We start from the raw sequence: 6,224 nt of genomic DNA on the forward strand, positions 1-6,224 counted from the left end.
GTCATGTATAGATGTGAGTTGGACTATAAAGAAAGCTGAGCACCGAAGAGTTGATGCTTTTGAACTGTGGCGTTGGAGAAGACTCTTGAGAGTCCCTTGGACTGCAAGGAGATCCCACCGGTCCATCCTAAAGGAAATCAGTCCTGAATGTTCACAGGAAGGACTAATGCTGAAGCTCAAACTCCAATACACTGGTCACTTGATGTGAGGAACTGACTCATTAGAAAAGACTCTGATGCTGGGAAAGATTGAAGGCAGGAGGAGAATGGGACAACAGAGCATTAGATGGTTGGATGGCATCATCGACTCGATGGACGATAAGTCTGAGCAAGCTCCGGGAGTTGGTCATGGACAGGGAAGCCTGGCGTGCTGCAGTCCATAGGGTCACAAACAGTTGGACATGACTGAGTGACTGAACTACTGCCAATTTTCCCAGGTTGTTGTACAAATTTATATTTGAACAAAAAATTGTATGAGAATCCCATTTGTTCTGTCTCCCCACCAACACTTGGTATTGTCCTTTTAATTTTAGTCATTCTGATAATGATGGCTCTAAGATTAATGAATGGCCTTAAAGCACAAGAGTGGTGTGGTCTGATGTGCATTTGTCCAGAGGATTCAAGCAGCAATGGGTTTGAGTATGACTGAAAGGCTTTCAAATGGGACCAAGATATAGACAGGCAAATAGAGATTTCAGTAGTTCAGGTGAGATATGATGAAGATTTGAACAGAACAATGTCAGTTAAGATGGAAAAACAATGGATTCATATTGGACTGGTAAAATCAGCAGGACTTGATAATCCTACATTGTGGGTTACGTGGAGGACAGTTAGAGAGTCAAAGATGGCTCCTAACTTTCTAACTTGTGTCTGGGTAGATGGTAGTACAAAAAATATGGGAGTAAGGGTAAACTTCAAGAGAAGATGTTGTGTTGATTGAATCCCAGATGTCTCTGAGTCTCCTAATAAACAATCAGATATACAGGCCTGAAACCCATGAAAAAAATCTAGGCTGTATATATGGTCCTGGTACAATAGGTAACATCATGGGAATGGGTGACGCTCCCAGGGAGTATGTATGTATGTGTGAGCTCAGAGGTACTTGGCATCCCTCCTTTATATTTCCATTCAGATTTAAATTTTCCTGGTTCTTTGTCTTCTTTTTCAGAAAGAAACCCATTGATGTACCTGGGTTAACAACCACATATGAAATACTGTGTACTACTCTGACATTACATTTATGACCACAGATTTCAACTGGTCATTTAGTATAGCCAGACACATATAATGTTCCACTTTCACACTGCATTTTAAACTTCCCCTCTTCCTTGTCGCCCTCCACTCTCAGCTGAACATAACCTCATACCTTATACAAGACTAAAAAAAAAAAAAAGGAATGCGACTGACTACTTCATCTCCATACCATCAGGTCTACCAGGTTCTGCCTTCCTTCCTGTTACCACAGAGGAAGTGTCTGCATTCCAATCTGTGGCCAACCCTATAACCTGTGCTCTAGGTTTCACCCTTTCTCCCATCCTCATGCCTCCCTTCCTCTCAATAACTGCCAATTTCTCCTTCACTAGTGAGTCAGTCTCATCTTTTACAAACATGATTTAATTGCACCCTCTCTAAACAAAACAAGAGTTCAGTACCAGAGACTGATAGTCATTACTCATGTTCAATATCTTCCCTACTTCCAGGGCACATAGCTAAATTCCATTTCTCAAATTATATTTCTCAGCCCCCTTGTGGAGGCCATATGGAAAGTAGACAAGAAGTAATGTATTCCACTTTCAGGTCTGGCCCATAAAAACCTCCCATTTGTGATTCTCTACCCTCTCTCCTTTTCCAAGGTGATTTTGAAAGCCACAAGTTGGTGCTACAAGATAAAAGGAATTTAGGCTCCTGGATTAATTCCAGAAGAAAGCCACTCAATTTATAATGGACTGTGACTCAGCGATAAATAACCTTTGGTTAACTTTTGACAGGGAGGTGGGAGTTATAGCTCTTAGCCTAATACAACCCCACATCCCCCTCCAGCTAGTGCTCCATTTCTGTTTTCATTAACAGCCTTCAAAGCATTCTATATACTCATCGTTTCCATCATTTCTCTTCTCAACGTCCTCCATTTCAGCTTTCATTCCCACCATTCCACAGACATGGTTCTCATCAAGGTCATTAATGACCTTCATGTTGCCAAAGGCAATCATTTCTTTATTTTCATCTTTTGCAGTCTCAGCATTATTTAACACAGCTGACCACTTCCATTCTTTTTGAAGCAGTCTCTTAGTCTTCCTCCTAATTCACTGGCAGTGGCTTCTTTTCTACTCACCTTTTTGGGCTCTTTTTCATTTTTTTTTTTTTTCCCTCTATGTTCTTTCTTTCTCTCTTTTTAGTGAAGTGTTGCTGACTTACACACCTTATTTCTAACTCTGACCTCTCCCCTTAGACTAGTTCTACATATATCTAAATACCTACTCCAGATGTCTAATAGGTATCTGTAACTTAACACGTCTAAAACACAACTGGTTTTCCCTTTTAGAGCTTTTTCTCACCAGCCTCCTTTTTTTCTGGTTTTTCAGACCAAAAATGTGAGTTATCTTTGATTCCTTTTTCTTCCCTTCCACTTGCATCCAATCCATCAGCAAGTCCTTTAGGCTTTTACTGAATATTCACCCAAATCTTACTGAATATGACCCCTTTTCACCATCTCCTGTGCTGAAACACTAATCCAAACCACTTTTACTTCTCCTGTAGACTATTGCAATAGCCTCTCTGCTGCTCTACCTTCACTCTTGCCCCTGGTTATACTACAGTGCCCCTAACAGTTTAAAACATCCTCCAGAGTAAACCTCTCAAAACGTAATCATAAATCAACCTTGTGCTTAAAACTCTCCATATGTTCCTCTGTGCAGCTGGAATAAAATTCATCCTCCTTACCATGACCCTGCTTATCTCTTCAGCCTCGTTCAGTTTGGTCTGGTCCCACTGGCCTCTAAGTCCCTCAAATTAATGCTTTCCTGTTCCAAGGACTTCATACTTGGTTTCACCGACTGGAAGGCCCTTTCCCTGAATCTTTCTGTGGATGTCTCTTGTTCCTCAGGACTTGGCTCAAATGGCACCTCTTCAGAGCATGCCTCTCCCTCTCAGTCACTTTCTATCCATTACCTTATTTTCTTTACAGCAATAAAGAAATAAAATAGTTTAATTATAGTATTTGAGATGATCTTACATGTTAAAATGCTTGATGTCTTTCATGTGAAATATAGCTGCATGAAGGCAGAGATTTTTGTCTTTATCTTTTTTTAACTGAGGAATAGTTGATTATCTTGTTATTAAGTGTTTGTGCCACAATCTAAAGAGCACCTGGCACAGAGTAGATATTTGCTGGACTGAATAAATAGTATCAACAACTGCAAGCCCTTGAAGAAAAATACCACGTGCTGGTCATTGGGCTTCCCTGGTGGCTCAGTGATAAGAATCTGCCTGCCACTGCAGGAGATGCAGGCTCAATCCCTAGGTTGGGAAGTTCCCCTGAATAAAGAAATGGCAGCCCATTCCAGTATTCTTGCCTGGGAAATCCCATGGACACAGGAACCTGGCAGGCTACATATAGTCCGTGAGGTGCAAAAGAGCCGGACACCACTTAGGAACTAAAAAACAATTCATTATAATCCCCCCCAACTAGCTACCAATCATCTTTACAGTAATACACTATTTTTTCCCAGGATAAGTCCTAACAAAAATAAAACTACTATTCACATTTATTGTTGTTTTTAGTCCATCCATTACCTTGTCTTGTAATCTTCCTTTTTTTCTAATTAAATTTATCCCACACAAGTGAAATAGTTTCACTTTTCAGATGTGGGCTGGATCTTTGATAAAAGGGTTCAGCAAGTTTTTAAAAAATATTTATTTATTTATTTGGTTGCACTGGGTCTTAGTTGCAGCACGTGAATTGTGACATGTGGGATCCAGTTCCCTGACCAGGGATGGAACTTGGGCCCCCTGCAAAGGGGGAGCGCAGAGTCATAGTTACAGGACCACCAGAGAAGTCCTAGCAAGTTTTTAAAATAGTGAAAGGGTTTTCAAAAAAGCCTTTTAAGGGTGAGATAATATAAACCTATGGCTTACTCATGTGACAAATACAAATAGCTCTGGAAATAAATACAAACATGCGTTCCTATTAGTGAGGAGGTTTAAATAAGTTAAGTCTTTGGAAAATAAAAATAAAACGAATTCAAAATTGTGTAGTTACTAAATCTCCTAAGATCTAGCTTGTGATTTCACAGATGGGAGTGGTTTTAGAACTCTGGGGTCCTGTACCTGGGAGAGATTTTCTGTCTGGCTCCGAACTCTCTGCAGTCCATTGGGTCGCTAAGAGTCAGACACGACTCAGCGACTTCACTTTTACTTTTCACTTTCATGCACTGGAGAAGGAAATGGCAACCCACTCCAGTGTTCTTGCCTGGAGAATCCCAGGGACAGCGGAGACTGGTGGGCTGCCATCTATGGGGTTGCACAGGGTCCGACACGACGGAAGCGACTTAGCAGCCGAACTCTCTGTAAGCAAACATTATTGTGTTCTAATCAATCAGTTTCTGGAGGTGAAATATAAGAAAATATATGCAAAATATTTTCCATTCCTATTTGTCTCTCATCCTCCTAATGGATTCTTAAACGTTTATGTTTAGTTCATTCACATAGCCCTGACATTTGTGGTGGTACGGGTAAATACAAGTCTAAAATGATTACACTGAAAAATCTGCCTAGTGCCAAAAAGAACAGGAAACATTTTCCCCTCTCTTTTTATTTAGCAATGCTTTTAGAAAAAAAGGAAACTGTAAACGAATTCTGTACACCTTTAAAAAAGCCAAATAAGCTTCTTGCCGGTTTTGCACCCCCTTAAGATCTTTCTTGGGGGCCTTGGAGCTATCCCTTTGAAATCTGAACATCAAGGAAGGTGGGGCCCCAGCTACCTATCTCTGGGAGTTTTAGCTCCAAGATGTAATTCCTATTATTTTCCCTTGGGAGAAAGACAACAGGTATTGTAACTGATTGCATCTATCTGATGATATAAACGAGTGAGATTTCCTTTTTCTCTTTGCGGTCTCTTAAGTGCATCACAATATGGTTTAAGGCTTATGCTAATCATAAAACTGTTTCATTGTTTTCTATATTTTGTGGAAACGATGCTTTGCGGGGGGAGGTGACAGGAGAGTTTATTTTTAATTATTTCCCAACTGGGGCCTCCAGTTTGGGCATTTGTATGGCTGATAGCTCCCATTGCCCCTCCATAGTTATTTTAAACGGTAAAGGAAAATGGAAAGAGCACGGAGTTCTGGACTCCGAAACCTTGAGTTTAAACTGTTCTTTTTTACTAGCATTCTGATGTACAGGCAAGTTACTTCTCTGAACCCTGATTGCCTCATCTATAAAATGAGGATAATAATACATTATAAATGAGGTAACTAAACTGACACATACAAAATTTTTTTTTTTTGATGTCATCATTTTTATTCACTTTCTGTGAATACATACATACATATTCACTTTCTGACACATAAAAATTCTTTACACAGGAAGGAAACAAAAGTTATCCTAGATTCCGATGCTACACGTTCGTCCTCCTTTCCTCGTGAGTCTGTCAAATCCCAATGGGGTGTCCACTTCATTAACTTGGAGCACTGAGTACCGAGGAAACGAACTCACACTGCGGACCTTAAGAATTTGAAAAGTTTTTTAGTTTGTCAAGTACGTTAACAGAGCCCTCACAAATGAGATGTTGCAAAGGGATATCGGACTGCGGGGGTCCCCGTATGCAAATACCTGAATTACAGGCTCACCGAGGCCGCGGCAGCTTCCGCACTTCCCCTCGAGGGCGCTCCGGGACATCGGCGCTGCGCCGCCCGCCGGTCCGGGGGCGGAGATTTGCATGTGCGACAGAGGGAAGAGGGGGAACCACCCAACGAAAACCCCGGCCGTCGTTCCCCCTAACCTGGGAGGGCTGGCCCCACTTCGCCGCCCGGCCCGCCCCCAAGTGCTCGCGGGCGGGCGGCCGGCAGGCCCTTCTCGACGTCACCGCACCCTCCCACCCCCTCCTGAACTTTAAGCCACGCGCCCAAGAACATCCTGGAGGAGGGGGATTTCTCGGGGGCCGGCGGCTTTCGCACGCTCGGGGCCGTCACTCCCCGGCTCCCAGCGTTCCCTACACTCCCGGAGAGC

The sequence above is a fragment of the Bison bison genome, unplaced genomic scaffold (genome assembly GCF_000754665.1).
Source record: "Bison bison bison isolate TAMUID 2011002044 unplaced genomic scaffold, Bison_UMD1.0 scf7180017864486, whole genome shotgun sequence".
Lineage (NCBI taxonomy): Eukaryota > Metazoa > Chordata > Mammalia > Artiodactyla > Bovidae > Bison > Bison bison.